We start from the raw sequence: 17,496 nt of genomic DNA, 5'->3' as shown, positions 1-17,496 counted from the left end.
CACAAAGGTATGAATTTGAGGCAGAATAATTTTCCAACCTGTGTAACTAATTGCTAGTGACTGTTAGGGATGTGGGAGCAGGTTGTGTTTTGTGCTCCAGTGATTGTCTCATGCAACGACTTTCTCTTCTACAGGCTGAAATCAAATGGCAAATGTTGGCTTCGTTTCAGTACAGCAGGATGAATACCATGGTGCTCCACCACCTTCCCCAGAAGGTCCTCGTTTGATGGATCCCTTCTGGGACCCCCAGCGCAGCATCTCTCTCTGCCACAGCTGAAAGCAGCCGTGTCTGGCAGAGTGGGTCACGAGTGGTGGAGTTAGATTCGACTCCATCCTAGCTCTCAGCTCTTCCTACCTGAATGATCTGGATTTGCTATTACTCGTGGTAAGCTCACAGAAGGGACATGTGTGGCAACATCTTTTTATTTTCATGTTTCCTCCTTGTACCATTCTTTAACATTACTGTAAACATCCGTGCTTACTCATGTCTTCCTACAGTAAACCTAAAAATATCTCCCTCCCTCCATTTCCAGTGCTATACCTTGCAGACCTGAAATGACCCTATATGAGAGGGTCATAACAGTACAGTCTAATGGAGAAGAAAAATGGCAATGAGGTAATGTAGTAAAACCAACTGTCTGAAAGAGCATCTCTGAACTGCTCACCAATTCTGTTTGCTCTTGCAACTCAGGCTACTTGTATTGTCATCCAACTCCAGGGCTGAAGGGCATTTATTGGTGTAACCCTGTGAAACCCTTGCTGCAGTCGCGAGTGCCATGGGTGATGGGTGCAGTCTCACGTTTGTGTGCCAGCTGCTGCGTGATTGCGCATCCCCAATGAAATCAGCACCAGCCCTGTGAACCCGGGGGGAGCTGCGCTTATTCACACCAAATCAGATTTGCCCCAGCGCTCCAAAATGAGCACTGTGATACGAAATTTGTAACAATGACTATTGGGAACCAGAGGTGGTTTCGCAGAAGGATTATTATTTACTGCTTAAATAGAAATATCTTATTCTTACAGGGATGGAAAATGCTGCACTACAGTAAATTTGGGAAGATCCTGTAAGATTTTGTTCCAAGATGGAATAATGCCTTTCTTGATGCCTTAGGGCCACCACCACCGTAAGCCACCATTGCTGGTTTTTGTCAGGTTAGTTTGAATCTGGCTCAGATCCCTTGCTCTGCTTTGGCATGCAGCTGTAGAAATGCTTGAGCTGAAACAAAGTTATGGGACAGGACGAGGCCGTACAGGAGAAGAACAGCTGTTTTGGTGGCAGAGCCAGCTTACATCAATTTAAAGTGATCACAGAACTGTCACACAAGATAGGCGATTGCTCATGTTCTCCACTGCTTATGGTCAAGGACGCACCTGTAACTATTTGGTTGCTTAACCAATTGGTTTCCTAAGCTCATTTTTGTATAGGTTACATGTATAACCAAAAGCAAATTAAAAAAACTAGTGTGTCAAATAGCAAGTAATTGTAACTGCCAACTCAAAATTGTGGGGTTTAGCATACATAGGCCATAAGAGCATCTAATTTTCCATTCTTCTGGCTGGGTTTGTTAATGTGATGATGAAATAAACGACTCATTATCAATGCATTCCCACAGAATAACCTCAACAACAGTACAAGGTGCAGTCTACTTGCAAAATGTCTAATCCAGTTATTCTGTGTGTTTTTTTAAAATAGCCTTCCTGGGGTGAAATCACCACTTCTAAAAAGTGGATTGTCAAAATTTAACACGTTGATGAACACAGGCTCCTTTCCCACTTCCCTGTGCTTGTGAACTGAGTTTGCAGGGATGGTGGGTGTCATGTGGTACTGGATATATTTTGCTTCACCTGTCATATGCCTTAACTCACCACAGTGTTTTGCATCTGGGTCAGCTGTATTTTTGTCAAGCATTAACATGCATAAGGGTTTGCCAGTCTTAATAAAATTGCTCCTGAAAACTGCATTCTTCCACCTCTTTATTGAAGCAGATTATATTGTGTTTGAACTGTGTTTGAACTGAAGGTACACTCATGTGAAAACTGTTATATTCATAACCCACACCCAAGCAATAACAAAGAGCTCAGTTAATGAAAATCACTCAAAGGAACTCACTGCCCACCCCCTCCAAGATCAATTAGAAAGATTATTCCAGCATCCCTAATGCTGCCATGCTGCTGTTGTGCTGTAAAGCACCTGTTCCCTTTAGAAGGCTAAGGTAGGGAGTCTGTCAATAATGTGTAATAAACAGTGCTGGGAAAAAAGCATTCACCACTGCAAAGGACAACATTTGGACAGTGTAGTAAATATATAAGATCTCCCTGTGAAGTTCATATTCAAATGAACACAAGAACAGAAGGTCTGGGGCCAAAAGCTGTGGCCCAAAGCTGGATTGCAGAGTCTGAAGCACCTTTTCAGACAAAGGCTGGCAAAACTCTTTCCCAGGGTGTTTGTGTCTTTGGAGGACACCTCAGCGTGGCTTCCTAAAGCTCAGTAGATCAAGGATCAGCTGGAAGATGACTGTTCCTCCAAAGAGAGAAGAAAACATCCTTTCTGGCAGTACACCAGCAAATTCAGATGATGTTAACACTACAACAGACAGAGTAGCTGCCAGAGAAGAAATGCGATGTGTAGAGTGGGGAATGCAACATTTTGCTGCGTGGCTATAAGCATGGCAGTGTGGGCAAACCCTTGGCTGCTGGGACACGATGATGCTCCACTGGCTTCGGAGACATACAGCAAATTATACCAGTTGAGAGTCTGGCTTTGTTGTGGATATTCCAGTTTCTAAATGTGTTTGTTCTCTTCCCCTTTTTCCTCACCTCTGGTGTCTCTTTTGACAGCAACAGGTTTCTCTCAGGGATTTATTTTTCCCACTGCAGCCAAAGGTGGGCCTGAGCTTTAATGATGCAGAGCTGAATGCTGGAGTTTCTTAATAATTGGCAAAAGTCTTAAAAACTGAGACTCTAGTATTTATCAATAATGAGAAACTGCTGTCAGAACCACTTTGAATACTTGTCTGATACTAATTGTTCTGCCGAAAATAGCCTATTTTTTAGCTGTATGAAAAATTAGTATTGCCAAAACATTACTTCCCCTTGCAAAAAATGCACCAATCCTTCAAACAGCATTAAAGATATAATTCATTGACTTATGCAAATGAAAAATGTTCATAATCATTTTGGTAAATATTTCATTTAGTGTAAATACAGATCCCTTTTAACCTGCAAACATATGCAAAGGCAGGTGAGGTTTATTTCAAACAGTTCACAACACAAAGGGCTGCTGCATTTTTCAAGTTCATCTTTCTGCCCACATCTGGAGGCTAAAAGGGAGGAGAGAGGAGGGCAAACCTTTTTCTCCAATGGTCATGACTAAATCACTGAATAACTACTTTTTTGCTCTTTACAGCAGTGTTTTAATATGCAGTGTGATTCACTTGCTGCACTATGAAGGGAAAAGTGCCCCAACCCAAACAGCTAGGAACAGAAATACTAATCTTAACTACCCCTGTGTTTAAATAAGAGGATTTATGGAGCACAGCAGGAAAAACTGAGGCATTGATTCCCTTTGAGCTAAACCCCCACTCTTTGCTCTCTAGCCACGCAATTCATTGGCCTAACACATTCTGATGCATTAGTTTGGCCATGTTAATTCCTTTGAAATATGTTTCAACCCACTGTATTTCCAAAATCACAAAATGGTTGATTTAGCTTTATGTGCTTACGCATTGTTGGAAAGATAGGATGTTTCCTGTTTGACTTGTAGAGCTTACTAATCACATACTTCGGATTTCTTGTCTGAGTCATTAATAAAAGCTTATGAACTTCTGACTCGTGTGATTGCATTCAGGAAATGTCTTTTTTAAACATGGAAGGTGCTTGCTTTCATCACGGCAGAAGACGGAGAAACTTCCTCTAATTCCCTCCATTGATAATTTTTATCTTGGCTTTGCTTGCGGCTTATGGCTGCCTTCGTCAAAGGGCGCTGCACAGACCACTTCTGCTTGCAGAGCACTAATGAGCACTCAGTGCTGTCGGTGGCTGCTAGACGCAGCTCTTAACAGCTTCATCACTGTCCACAGCAGGTGAGTCCAACTCATCTGGAAGGGATTATAAATGAGTGGGATGAGGTAGATACGGGCAGTGGGCAGCGGGACTGCACCGTGCCAACACTGCGAACTGCTGTGTGGCTGTGCAGGGCTTCAGGGGCAGTGGTTTTGGGGAGTTTGTGGCCCTCTTCACCATGCTAGATCTGTTTCTCCACACTCTTTTCTCCTTCCCCCACCCCAGTATTTCATTTCTATGTGGCTGTTTGTAACCACCTCAATCCCCGCCTTGGGGAGGGAAATCTCTGCGTGTGATGGGGGATCATCTGTCTTCCCCCAACACAGCTTCCTCAGGGTCCTCCTGATTAAAAGCTTAGTGAAAACCATAGGACTTCTATTCAATAAAACACTAGTTTTCACCAAAGGCAACAGGTCAAAGTCCTCAGTGAACTGACCTAAAGACCCCCAAAAGCTTTGGCCAAAGCCCAGGAGTTTGGTTTTCAGCCAATGCCACAACAAACAGAACAGAAAAGGTGGAGAAGGGGATATTTGATACATACTGTTTCCTTTGGTATTCTGCCATTCCTGTGTGTATTCAACCTTATTTTCCTTACTTTAGAACATTTCTGTCCCTCAGCCGGGGCGCTGCTGAATTCTCTTGCTGCTTTTCTAATGAGTCACTTCTGGATTATCTCCATATTCCCACATGGTTTGTACCTGCTTCTCCTGTGAGAGAGGCAGCTAACTCTGTGCTCTTCAGGTGGGAGAGGAGTGTTTGCACAGCTAAAACCACCTTTGTTTCTCGCATTGGCATTGCTTACATCTAATTTGCTGCCCTCTGTTATCACCTAGCACTTTAAGAGCTATTGCTTGCCAATATACACATTTGCTGTTGTTTTTTGCTAAATGCATTACATTTTGCTCTTCTAAGAGGTATCTCATTATCTGAAGTCCTGCACAAAGCTGGAAAGAAGCCAGTATCCCATCTGTGCCCCACTTGCAGGGCAGTGCTGCAGAGCGACTCATATACAGGGTATGGACTTCTCCCTCAACGAGAAGTTGCTGTGTGACGTGGCACCAGGACCAACAGCCCGGCTTGTTAGCGTGGAACTCCCAGCAAAGCTTGGGAAGTGAAATCCTGGAGTCACCAGGGACTTTTTACCAGTAAATTCAGCAGACTCAGGATACCACTCCCCATCCTCTCCAGCAGAGCAAGATGGGGTCCTGCTGGCCTCGTGCTTTGCTCAGCACCTTCAGTTCAGGGTTGAAATCAATCATTTGGCTTTAGATTCAGTTTTAGTCCTTCCTTGAGATTTCCTGGAAAACCTTAGACAAGCAGATAGTGCCTACGTGATTTGTAACCCAGAAGAGGAACAGCCACATCTTTCTCACGGGGGTGGGAGAGCACCGCTGCTGCAGAGAACACCTCCCTACCTGTCCCTGTGGGTACAGGAACCTGGGGAGCAGGGGGCACCAAGGGAATAACCTTCAGTCTGCAAAATATGAATAATATTCAGTTTGCAGGTCCTTGCTTAAATCTGCTCCCTGCCACTAGCAAGGCATTGCAGGCTCTGCAGAGGCAACGCTACGCTCGGGAGTCCCAGCTCAGACCTGTTGCTTTTTTCCTTTGGCACCTCCAACCATTACAGTATATTACAGCTGGACTCCAGATGTACCATACTGTAAGATCTTGCTTTAAGTATTCCCTGAAGATGTACACAGCTTTCCCAATTTTTAAATGCTAATAAAAGGATTAGCATCATTATTTATTTGGTTGATATTTTCTCCCTGATGCACACATGTCTGAGCAGATGCACATATACGGGCCAGGATTTTTTTTCTCTTGTGAGCAAGGCAGCATCAACAATGCTCTCACTCCCTTCTCCCATGAGGGGTTTAAGAAAGAAATCATTCATTTAATTGAAGTTTTATTTAAGATAGAAACTTCAAAATGCTTTCTACTACCTTAATGTGGTCAGCTGTGCTTTTCTGTTGATTGGACCAGGATGAGGAAGAGTGAGTAGTGGAATAGGAAGACCTAAAAGGGAGATCACACGGATTAAAAGGGGAGAGTCCAACAGGAAGGTGTGTAGCAAGAAAGGCATGAGCAAGGCATTGGGAAGGTTGGGGTTGGAAGATATTTTGGGACAGAGACTCACAAGCTGTTCTGGGCTGGAGCAGAGCAGTGGTTTGGGCAGGGCATATTAATGAAGATGCTGTTTCATAAGTGAAAACACATGCAGACCCACTGTCCCAGCAGGTAGCCCTAAGCTATGCCCTCTGTGATGTGCTGATGTACAGCAGCTGAGCCTGCTTACCCCTGCAAGGCGGGAGGTGGATGGCAGTAGTGCTCCTGGGGAGCAGGAGGTCTGGGGCATCCTTCCTGCTGCAGCTGCAAGGTAAGGCACTGCTCTAGCCAGGGATTTAGTTTTTTTTCTTTTTGTCCAGAAAGATAAAGATGTGAGCAGATCCCTCATTGCTGTTTGTGTAAGCTTACTTGGGGGTTGCAGCTCTCTTGCTGCCCCTCCGGGTATGAGACAGTTGTCTGGTCAGGGAGCTGAGTAGAAACTTTTCCCGTTAGACTAAACTTGGTGGAAATGAGGTGCTTTTCTTGTTTTCACCTTTTCTGCAGTATCATGGAAGTGCAGTTGGGTTTGTAAGTGCAAGAAAAAGAAAAAACTATTTGGTGGTTTGCAGGAATGCTCACTGCAGCACAGCCTTTAGCTGGTGGCCAGCACAACCACAAGATCAGGTCAGAGGCAGAAGCATTGGTGGTTTTGATCTGTGGATTTCTGTCCAAGGGAAGATGTGACCTTTCTGCTGAGGTTCTTGCCTTTGGTGTCCTTCTCAACAGGAACAATCAAGAGAAGATGTCAAAATACAGCTCAAATGTTTTCCCTGAGCTGTAATGGCAGGGTAGAAGCACTGTAGGTTTTTCTTCCAGCTAAATTAAATACCCTGTGTCTTAGATTGTAAAGCTACATTTTTTTTTTTGCCTTTTGCGTAAATCAGTACTGTTGAGTGAAATTGGTGGAGTAATGAAAAATCACCAGCTGCCATGTGGCTGTTATTTTTTTCCCTAACATGACCTCTCTGGTGCTGCCTCCAAGTGCTCCTTATAGAGCCTGAGGACTTTGCTGTCCTGTGGTAACTACAAAAGGCAGCCTGGGTGTCATGGTTTAACCCCAGCCAGCAACTAAGCACCACGCAGCCACTCACTCACTTGCCCCCACCCAGTGGGATGGGGGAGAGAATTGGGGGGGGGGGGGGGAAGTAAAACTCGTGGGTTGAGATAAGAACAGTTTAATAGAACAGAAAGGGAGAAAATAATAATGTTAATGATAGCAATGATAAAATGACAATAATAATAATAGGATTGGAATGTACAAGTGATGCACAATGCAATTGCTCACCACTCGCTAACTGATGCTCAGTTAGTTCCTGAGCAGCGATCCACCCAGGCCACCCAGTTTATATACTGGACATGACATCACATGGTATGGAATAGCCCTTTGGCCAGTTTGGGTCAGCTGTCCTGGCTGTGTCCAATCCCGACTTCTTGTGCCCCTCCAGCCTTCTTGCTGCCTGGGCATGAGAAGCTGAAAAATCCTTGACTTAGTCTAAACACTGCTTAGCAACAACTGCAAACATCAGTGTGTTATCAACATTCTTCTCATACTAAATTCAAACCATAACACTATACCAGCTACTAGAAAGAAAATTAACTCTATGCCAGCTGAAACCAGGACACTGGGTTAATGTGCTTTCAAAGAACAGAGCAATAGTTGTCTGTATTTGTGAGATCTTAGAGTTATCTCCAACAGTTGGGATAAATAGTGGGTTGTAAAAAGAGCGAGCATGTGGATTTCCGAAATCCATCAAAGCATTTAAAGGATTTCTCAGCGTACCCAGATGATCACAGTCAAAATGTAAGATATATTGAAAAACACCACAAAACAGAAAGAGGACGTGAGGAACAAAATAATCAAGGATTGTTTTAAAGGGTCCTATGCAGACACTGCAATTCCTGATGAGCAGTTTTCGGAAGTACCAGAGCACTCCGAATCACATAAATGCTTTTGGGAGTGTTTATCTCATATATCATTTATGGATCTGTCTCGTGGCTGGAGCATGGGGGTAGAAGGGAGAATAAGCTCTCTGGGAGTGTTTGCAGAAAAATGAAGTTGAATAGTTTTCACACTTGTATGTGCTTTGCTCAAAATTCAGTTATGCAGCATGAAAAATTGTGACTTGGGTGCCTCTGAAGATGCACAAATATCCATCAAAAAAATAAAGTAACCCTCACATGAACAACCACATTCTTGCAGGAACACATCTTTTTTTTGGCCACATGCACGCTGAGGTGCTCTGGGTTCCCAGCACAATCTGGCCCCAGCTCCCTCCATGTTTTGTACCTGTTTGGCTTTTCTCTGTCACATTTGGTTGAAGTTCACCTTCAGCATCAATTTTGATGAGGCCTGACAGCTTACATACAAAAAACACAGCTCCGTACCCTAATTTTCTTAACTGATCTCAAATAAGAGATTAGCTCTCTTGAAAAGTGATAATACTTTAACCCTGTTAATTTTGAGAGAGCAGAAACATATTACTTAGAATTTGCTCAATGCATTTAGTAATGCCTTGGAGCAGTTCTGGATTTTCAGTATGTCTATATGCAGAACCTTTCCCCTCCTGCCTGTGTCTGTAGGAAGCCCTTTTCCCCTCCTGCCTGTGGACCTGCCCTAACTCTAATCTAGTCCCTTCTTCTCAACTTTTAGCTGGCTCTAGTTTCAGTTCTGTGCTAGTTTTCTGTACTTTCCCAGAACTTTCACCATGGCATCAGGATACAAAAATGGAAAAAATTGGCTAAACTGATTTGCATGAACACCTCTCAGCCTGCTTTCTGTGGCTTTCATAGGGTTACTGTAACCTGTTATGGATGATTATAAAAGCCTTAGTGATCACCAGTGATGGTGCAGTCTTTACCATGAGGAATGGGATTTCTGCAATGCCCGTCTTGGTGAATGCCTCCGTGTTGTTTCTGCAGATCAGAAAAAACTGACAAGAATATGAATCTTTCTGTTGCTTTCCCCCAGAGTTAAAAGGAGAGGTAGCTTGTACTGTTAGTCATTCTTCTGATGGTACCAAGTCAGCCAACTACTGTAACAACAAAAACCCCCATCGTTTCTCACACGATAAATAGTGATGGTACATCCTAGAAAGGATGCCCAAGTGAAAACTCGTCTGTAAGATGACCCAGGCTTGCTACCTATTGAAGTCAAGCTCACTGGCAGGCTGCTCATGGATTTCAGAAATAATCTAAAAGCAGAGTAAAAGCTCAGCCTGTACCTGAGATCATGAAAACTGATGTTAACAGCAAAGCTGACAGCTCCCTTGTCTTCGAAAATCACTTGTGAGGGTTTTGCATTTTGTTGGAGTCCCCTTAGTGGTTCAGAAAAATAAATATAGATGTATTGAAGAGAACAGGTTTGCTTAGGCAGCATCCTAAGCCACACGGAGCTCTCAGCATAAGATGATTCCTTCTGAGGTTTATGGACTTCTCTTGTGCACGTAATGATGGCTGCAATGAAGGGAGAGCACCTGGAAAGCCAGCAGTAATAATCCCAGTGCCTGGGAAAGGTGATCCAATAAGCAAGGTTAGTCCTAGAAAGTGAGACTTGGCAAGACTGCAGTGCTCTGTTTCAGATTGGGTGGGGGGGGGAACCAACAAAAAATTGAGAGGGAAAATAATAAGTACGTGCAGTAGAAGAAAAAGTTTCACTCTATAAAGGCTTGCGGTATTCTTGCTAACCTATACATGGATAGCTCATCTTTCTTTGATTAATCCTGAGTGTCTAAATGTCATGATCAATACATGGTTAATTCTCAATAACCACACACAGTGAAAGTCTTACATTCCAGCTGGGACAAAAAGCAGCCAAGAATGACGAGGCAGCAGTGCTCATGATAACCACCGAGCTGGCAGACTTCCCCAGGTGTGAGGCCAAGTTCACATAAACCCAACTGGACACAGACTCCAAAAGAGCCCAGCAGTGTTTCCTGCAAAACTAAAGATGCTAAAGTACTCGGGGATGTTAAAGACATTAAAAAAAAAAAAAAAAAAAGTGGATTTATAAGAATAGATCAAAAGTTATCTCTGCAGTGTCAGAAATATTGGGAAATCTGAACCTGCAGGAAACTCCCTTGGGTTTGCTCTCTTTTATAAATTCTGACCTTTGACTCAGCTGCCCAGACACTGTTTGGATTTTACATTGGTTTACCTCATAATTGGATGAAGCTCAGCAGTTTCAGCTGAGTTTCTGAGTTCAATCAAATAATCATATATATGAACTCAGAAGCTTATCATGAAACACCTACTGGGAATTCACATTGCAGCCCAAAACCCAATAAAAAAAAATTCTCAGGAGCAGTGTTGAAGTGGCATCTTGTACAGCCGCCCAGAGGGAACTGTTAAATATCTTACAGTACTTTTGACATAATCCAGCTATTGCATCCCCTGTCCCTGTGTCTGGCTTTTGGCAGTCCACGTCGCTGCAGTAGCTGCTTCCTGCTCCAAACTGCTCTGTGAAGTTCCTTAGCTTGCACTAAGCTTGATCTATTTTTTCCCAAGCAGTGCAATAATTTCGTCTCCTGAGGGAAGGCTGCATGAGTAGCCTTGTGTTCATGTATAAAACTTGCCTTTCCTTGAACACTTGTTTTTCCACACTGATGTGTGCAAGTAACACAGCAGGACATTTACCTCCCCAAAGCCTCCTGGCTCCACTTTTCTATAGCATCCTTTCTCTGTCTCAGGCAAACCTACCTCAGTTCTCCCCTGTTGTTTTTTTTTTTTTCTGCCTGGCCTACTTATGGGTGTGGATTATCTGAAGATTCATGGTAAAGGGAAAATGTGTATTTATGGTAAATTACCACAACCTGTGATTGAGTTTGTGAGGACCATGCCTCATTGGCTGTAGTTTGTCAGTAAGCAGTTGCTATTTAAATTGTACTGTTTGTTATTTGGATGTACCTACAGAAGCCTTTAGTCATCTGGCTTTTTAAAATAAATTGAAAAATATCTCTGGGTCAAATATTGCTTTTGCGTTTGGACTCTGTATGGTGATAAAGCGTTTCAGTATTTGCATTGCTTGCTTGCAGCTAATGCTACACCCCTGGAGATTCTCTTAGTAGAAACAACATTTTCTGTAGAGGAGCCGTATGTGTAGAAAAGATAAGATTTGCAATTGCATATTTAACAAAAAATAAATACATAGGTCAAATGAACAGCTGGTCTAACTCCTGTTCTCAGTGAGCTTCCTCGTGGCCAGGCTCAGCTCAGAGCATTTATGGAAGCATGGCACCAGTTACGGCACTGGTGGCTGAACTGTTATTAAACAATTAGTAGGAAGTAGCCCAGGTGAGAGACAAGGAACATAGGAAAAGCCTTGGAATCTTATTTAGTGCAATGAAGATTTTTCTGAGTTATCCTTTTCACTGGGTTACTGTGCCTGAAGGAATAAACTTTGCAACTGGTGCAAGTTTCTCTGATAGTTTTAGATGAGCCACTGAGTTTTACCTTGGAAAAGTGCATTAAAAAGTTGCTGTTGCTCTGTTCTCATCCTTATTTTTCATGCTTCGAGCCAGGCAGTTTAGGAGGTGAGCGATGGGTTCCCATCCATACTAGGACTCTGGCACCTCGTGTGAAGGTGATGGAAGTGCTGTCTGCCACCGTGGGGGTGGGATGTGGGGCTGGGGTGGCTGCAGGCACCAGCTCAGTGCAGTGCCCTGGGCGTCTGCAGCATCTCCCACCTGAGCACAGGAGATGTCACAGGGCTGTGACCTTGGGAAGGTCGAGGTGAGATCTGTTTGCGGTCCAGATCTAGTACAACTGTGTCTGCCATTTGGATTGCCCTGTCTTAAAATTACTATTCTGCGTGTCACTGGTCAGAGGGGTTAATAGACTTAGAGAGATTTTCTGAACAGGAACATACTGACTTCTGAATCACCTGTGCATTTGTGTGAGCTGAGCTCCAGAGCGGCCAGGGACAGCTGAGCTGCCCGTGGACGCACCAGATAGCACGGCAATTCATAATGCAAAAGCCCTATGAATATTTGAGACTGTGTGTGGTGATACGAGTTTGGCTGAAGTTTTCAATCCACTTCATGAATTTGAATTACCCATGAAAAAGAAGTGGAAACCACAAGTCCAGCCCTCTTAGAGGGTGTCTGGAAATCGTGACATCAAGGTTGCTGGAGGACAGATTTATGTGTTTTCATCATATGCCCCATTTCTCTTGTGCTGTTCCTTGGCCAGCTCATTTTCTGAGATCCTTCTGATTTAGGATATAGATTGTGCATTCTCCTCCCAGTCACTCCCCTGCTGACAGTGACATGCTTTTTGAGAGAATACCTGAGAACACAAATCCATCAGGAATTTCAATGAGAGTGGCTTGTTTGGAAAATAGTAGCTCTAAGTTTTGTACATCTGCCTCCTTATGAATGCATATTTTTATGTGTATAAAAAGGCAGTGCTTCTCTGGAGAGGTGTTCTTGCGGTATCTCGCTCCTCTGTCTGAGCTCCATGCTCTGAAATGGGCAGGATGAAATCTTAGCCCCTTTCAAGTCAATAAGAGTCTTGCTGTTAACTCTTTATTTCCACTGGCCTTTCTCCAGGCCAGCATGATGGTAATGTGTTTATGGCACCTTCTCTAAGATCTGTTTCTCTGCTCTTTTCCACCTCAGCACATTAAATGCACTGATGTTGCTGCTCATCTTCACAAATGAGAACTGATAGCTGTATATTGATTTATTTATTATTTTTTATAAACTCAGGTAATCCGTAGTACAAGTTAATTGAGCTATGCACTGGTCAATGAATGTTAAATACCCCAGGCACTGTGTGCAAGTGGCGAGTACAATTTCTTGGCAAAGCGCTGGTCAAATTTAGTCTTAATTGCTGGGCTAATAAGGTTGCTGTGTACAGCCTGGGATCCTTGGTGCTCTGTGCAGCTCCTGTCACCCATGGCTGAGGATGGTTGAGGAGGGATTCTCTCGAGAGGGGTCCCCAGCCTGCCAGAGACCTGCCTAGATGAGTCAATAGGAAATGCTGGATAGGGAGGTTTCTGCAGCCTCCTTGTTTGCTGGTGCCTCAAGCCCCTAACCTGGGGTGCTTATCTTGCTCTGTCTGGGCGTTCCTTCCAGTCCCCAGACTGATGGGCCACTACTCTGCTGCAGCCCGGCTGGCACCAAAGGAAGAGTCAGAGATACTCCTCTTGGTTGCGCTTACTGCCGCGGTCTGAACTGCAGCCGGGGATGGCAAAGACCAGGGGACAAGTCCCTGTGTGTCTGTCAGTCGCTGTGGTGTGCTCTGGAGAAGGTGTGTTGGGATTGCTGGTGTTCACCTCTGCGTGCCGGGGAGAGTCCCCAGGCAGAACATCTCGGATGGGAGGAAGGTCCTGAGCTGCCCTGCCGGGATGCTAGCAGCCTGCAGCTAACGCAGGAGCAAAACATAGGGTACGTAAGGGATTTGCCAGCAAAACTGTGTTTATTGGGGGTAGTTTTGAAGACAGTCACTCTGAGCTTGAGCACCCAAACTTCCCCCTCGCGGCTTTGGGCTCTTGACTCCTTCGTGTAACAAGGGAAGAAGTGTGTGTTGAGAGAACTGCCAGACACTGCTCATCCCTCATGCTGATTTGAAAAATAAAGTATGTTATGGAGAACTTCTCCCCTAATTCATTTTCAGTTAATGGGTAAAAAGAGCTGGCACAGCTTGAAAAGTGCAGTGCATGTAGTTCACAAAAGTCTCAAGTCACAGTGGGAAGAGTTAAACTGCACTTAGTTAGTCTTGTTAATCTGATTTATTATAAGCAAAGGCACTCTAAGCAAAACAGCAATTCCTTAGATTTTTGTAAGAGATCTGACAACTGTTTTGCAGAAGCATCTGATAACGTTTAAGAATATTAAAAAAGCGTATATAATTGCCTCCTAGGAGAGGCATTTGTGCAGTGGAAGTCAAGAGAGTAGAAAGTGGCAGATTTGATGAATAACACTAAAGAAAAGCTGAACTCTCAGAAACAATATTATAAAAGTGTGATGTCTAAAGAATGTTTTCATGCTGGCAAAACTTTACACAAATATTTAGGGAGAAAATAACTTGTTTTCAAACACAGAGACCACATTTGTCCAGCAAGATGCACAGACTTCTTCCTTTCTTGAGTAGCAAATGTTGGACTCTGTCTCCCAGGTTTTGTGTCTTAGAATTCAATGGGCAGGTAAGTAGATCAGATTATAATATTAAGGATAGGGGAGAGGATTTGGACACTGGAAGCTTTTTTTTTTTTTTTTTTTTTTAAGTCTGCTTGATTCTGAAATTTGGCAGAAATTTAATTTGACATTGAAGAACGTTGTGATCAGGATACTAAAAAAAGTAGATTTATATATCCTCGAAGGCTAATACATAGGAAATTTGTCTGGGATGGGAAGAAACACAGTGTTACTGTGCGTGTATCAGTGGGGCGCAGTTGCTGTACTCTGGCCTGCTGCAGTCTCATTCTGGGGCACCGAGCAGTGCTGGGGAGGCAAGGGTTTACAAATCCTGCACAGTCTGCCCCAGCACAGCCAAACCCTGTGGGTCATTAAGCCATTAAAGTCAAGTACTTTCAGCTCCAAGTCTCATGCTCTATTCTGGCTCCTTTCATAGATTTTTTTTTTTTTCTTTTTAAATCATGACAGGGATGTTCCAGCACCCAGGGGGCATCCCTCCCTCCCTCCCTCCCTCCCGAGTCAGGGCGGCTGTGCGGGCAGGGGGAGTCAGGCAGCTTCCCGCACATCAGCACTGTGAGCTTTGCTCACAGCATCCCATCCCTTAGTAGACAGGAGAATTCATTACGGAGGTCTGGGTTACTGTTATTTAACACGGTGTGCTAGCATGACCACAGAGAAGAACAGACCTTCCTTGCCCATGTCTTTATTTTTGGAGACACGCACAGGGATTTGTCTGCGAGGCTAAGGCTGGCAGGAGGTGGCGAGGAAGTCACAGGTGGCTGTTGCAAAACATCTGCTACCTCAGACCATGGGGAAGTTTTGCAAAAGGCCAGTATTGCATCTGTAAAGCACTTCTGGCCACGGCAATGCATCTGAAGAAGTGCAACCGTGCACTATGTATCTAGTTACTTGTTGTCCAGAGAAAAACAATTTTAGGATGTAAGATAACACTCTGAAGGGAGGTCTTCTGCATAGGATCCTGCCAGAGCGGACTGTGAGCAAATCCCTTGGTGCAACTCGGGCCTGCAGTTGAAGCCCCAATTTTGCTCTGGATAGTAAGGCTGATGATTTGGGAGAGCTCAGTACTGCCTTTATGGCCCTTCCTATCATGGGACAAAATATGAACGGAGACTGGAAGGTGCCACTGTGGGCTTTACTTTAGACCTGATAGCAGCAGGAGTCCGTGGGACACTGTTAGGGGGAGAACTCAGCTATGAAGGGGATCAAGCAGATCCACCACACCTGAAATGGAGGATGCCTGAGGTCCTCCCTTCTAGGTGTTTGCCCAAAAAGAGGGTCTGTGGAAAAATTTCCTCTACCTGACATCGGATCAATTTTCCCAGCACTTAATGGGTGTGAAACTGCATATATTAACTTTCAGAGAGTCTGTTTAATGCCGTGGGTCTGGTGCATTCTAATTCTTCAAAGGCCTTGAAGCTAAATAGGCTGCTCTGTCAGTGACATGTGAAACTATTAGAAAGATGAATGCATAAAGCCCTATAGCAGCGAGACACCGTAGCTGTGGCTGTCAAGCAGCTCCTTCAGAAGGCAGCGAGGCTGTGTGGGTGGAAACCTTCTTACGTGGGAGCCAAGTGCCCTGTGGGGTCCTGCAGATCTTCAGGGGCTGCCAGCCTGATGCTGGAGAATGATTAGTCCTAGAAACCCTTTCCCTTCCTCAGCTGCGAGCGTTTTGGGTGGAACACTCTCCTTGCTGGAAGGACGGGGGCTGGGAACTGCCAAGCCCAACCCAAGAGCCCCCTTCCACCGCGTGGCGTGGGGCTTCAGACCCTCCTGTCCAGCTCTGGCTCTTTCATGTGCGGTGAAGTGGCCAGTCCCAGGGTGATGATTTTCATTTTCAGCTTGAGAAAACTGTTATTCAGCATTGAGGTGGTTGTGTCGGTTTTTTGGTTGGGTGGGGGTTTTTTTTGTTTAAAGTATGAGCTTCTCTTCCTTCCATTCTCTGATCAACTCAGCAACCTTTTCTGAGGCTGAGGGAGCTGGAGCTTGCTGACATGAGGCCAGTTGCACTCAAATAGTGCTTTGAATATCTTGAGATTAAGAAACATGTGAAATTAAGATTTATTTATTGCTTTAAAGACCTATAAGGAGAAAAAAAAAAGTTGATGAAGGGGAGTTCTTAGATTTGATTCTGAAGTCTTGATAACACCACCAACCTCAGTGGCTTCTCTCATGGGTTAATATTTTTATGCCAAGTAAAACCACATAGTTCAGACAGCATAATCCAAAAGTCATGACAGAAGAGGATAATTCCAACTTCCAACCTTTTATTTAAAAAAAAAAAAAGTCCTATGGGGAGTTTAATCATACTGTGCTAATCACTTTCATTATCACCGGTACAAGCATAAGACTTAGCAAAGTTCTCTGAAGAGCAACTTAGTAATATGGTGTCATTGGCTTTTATGGTTTCAGGTTGCTCGTTGCAGCCCCTGTGAATATGCTCTGTGTGTATCTTGGCTCTTGGGGGATGCAACACTCGCTTTATTTCCCCCTTCCTCTAACAGCGGAGCGCTCTTCCAGGAATTGCCTTAATGATGAAACCTCACAGGATCCACCAGAGAGGGAATTTCCAGGACTCTATAAAAATTTAATGGGGTTCCACAGAAATAGTTTGAAAAAGCCCAGAGAATTTGTCGCTGTCTGGGGGGGGTTTAGCCATCCAAAATATGTCTCTTGCAGTAATGTAAATCTGTTAAACTCTACTAAATGTTTTCCTGTCAAGTGTATCTTTTCCTGTTGAGATCTTGAAATTCTGCAATTTTCCACATAAAAGGAAACATAAGTATTTGTTTCATAATCTCCTTGGCCTTTTCAGCTTCAGAATGCTGTGAACACTGGACTCAATAGCAGGAGGCTGTTTTCAATGTGTGTTTTGTTTTATTTCCTTAAATGAGACAACTCCAAGAAAGCCACTGTACCAGAAACACTGCACAGAGCCCCAGAGTGATACACGAAGTGCAGGAGACGAGGCTGCCTTCCAACACTGAGCACTCACTATCACATTTCGAGTGGTATTTAAATTATCTTTTTCGCTAAAGCCTGGAGAATTAAGACTTTCAGAAATGGTTAATCTCATGTTACTGGGGATCGGGATTCCTGTACAGCCAGGGAGTTTAAGGCAGGACAGACAGATAGGCAGCAGCAGGAGCTCTCGGCTGGGCAGGACTCGGGT

General features: G+C 44.1%; 1 protein-coding gene across 2 annotated transcripts in view; it reads left to right on the top strand.

Annotated features, from left to right (window-relative positions):
• The window catches only part of MINAR1 (membrane integral NOTCH2 associated receptor 1), a 34,738-nt gene extending 30,913 nt beyond the window's left edge, over nucleotides 1-3,825 (top strand). The window contains exons 7-8 of one of the 2 annotated variants that reach the window (XM_041123807.1): nucleotides 135-385; nucleotides 549-3,825. The gene's annotated coding sequence lies outside the window, so the exon portion shown is untranslated. Of the gene's footprint in view, nucleotides 1-134 lie in introns of both variants that reach the window. The other variant, XM_030015461.2, reaches the window with a different exon arrangement.
• Nucleotides 3,826-17,496: the final 13,671 nt, after the last annotated feature.

Source organism: Aquila chrysaetos, chromosome 5, assembly GCF_900496995.4.
Source record: "Aquila chrysaetos chrysaetos chromosome 5, bAquChr1.4, whole genome shotgun sequence".
NCBI lineage: Eukaryota > Metazoa > Chordata > Aves > Accipitriformes > Accipitridae > Aquila > Aquila chrysaetos.
The sequence above is the reverse complement of the archived record's forward strand: the minus strand, read 5'-3'. Positions and strand labels throughout refer to the sequence as shown.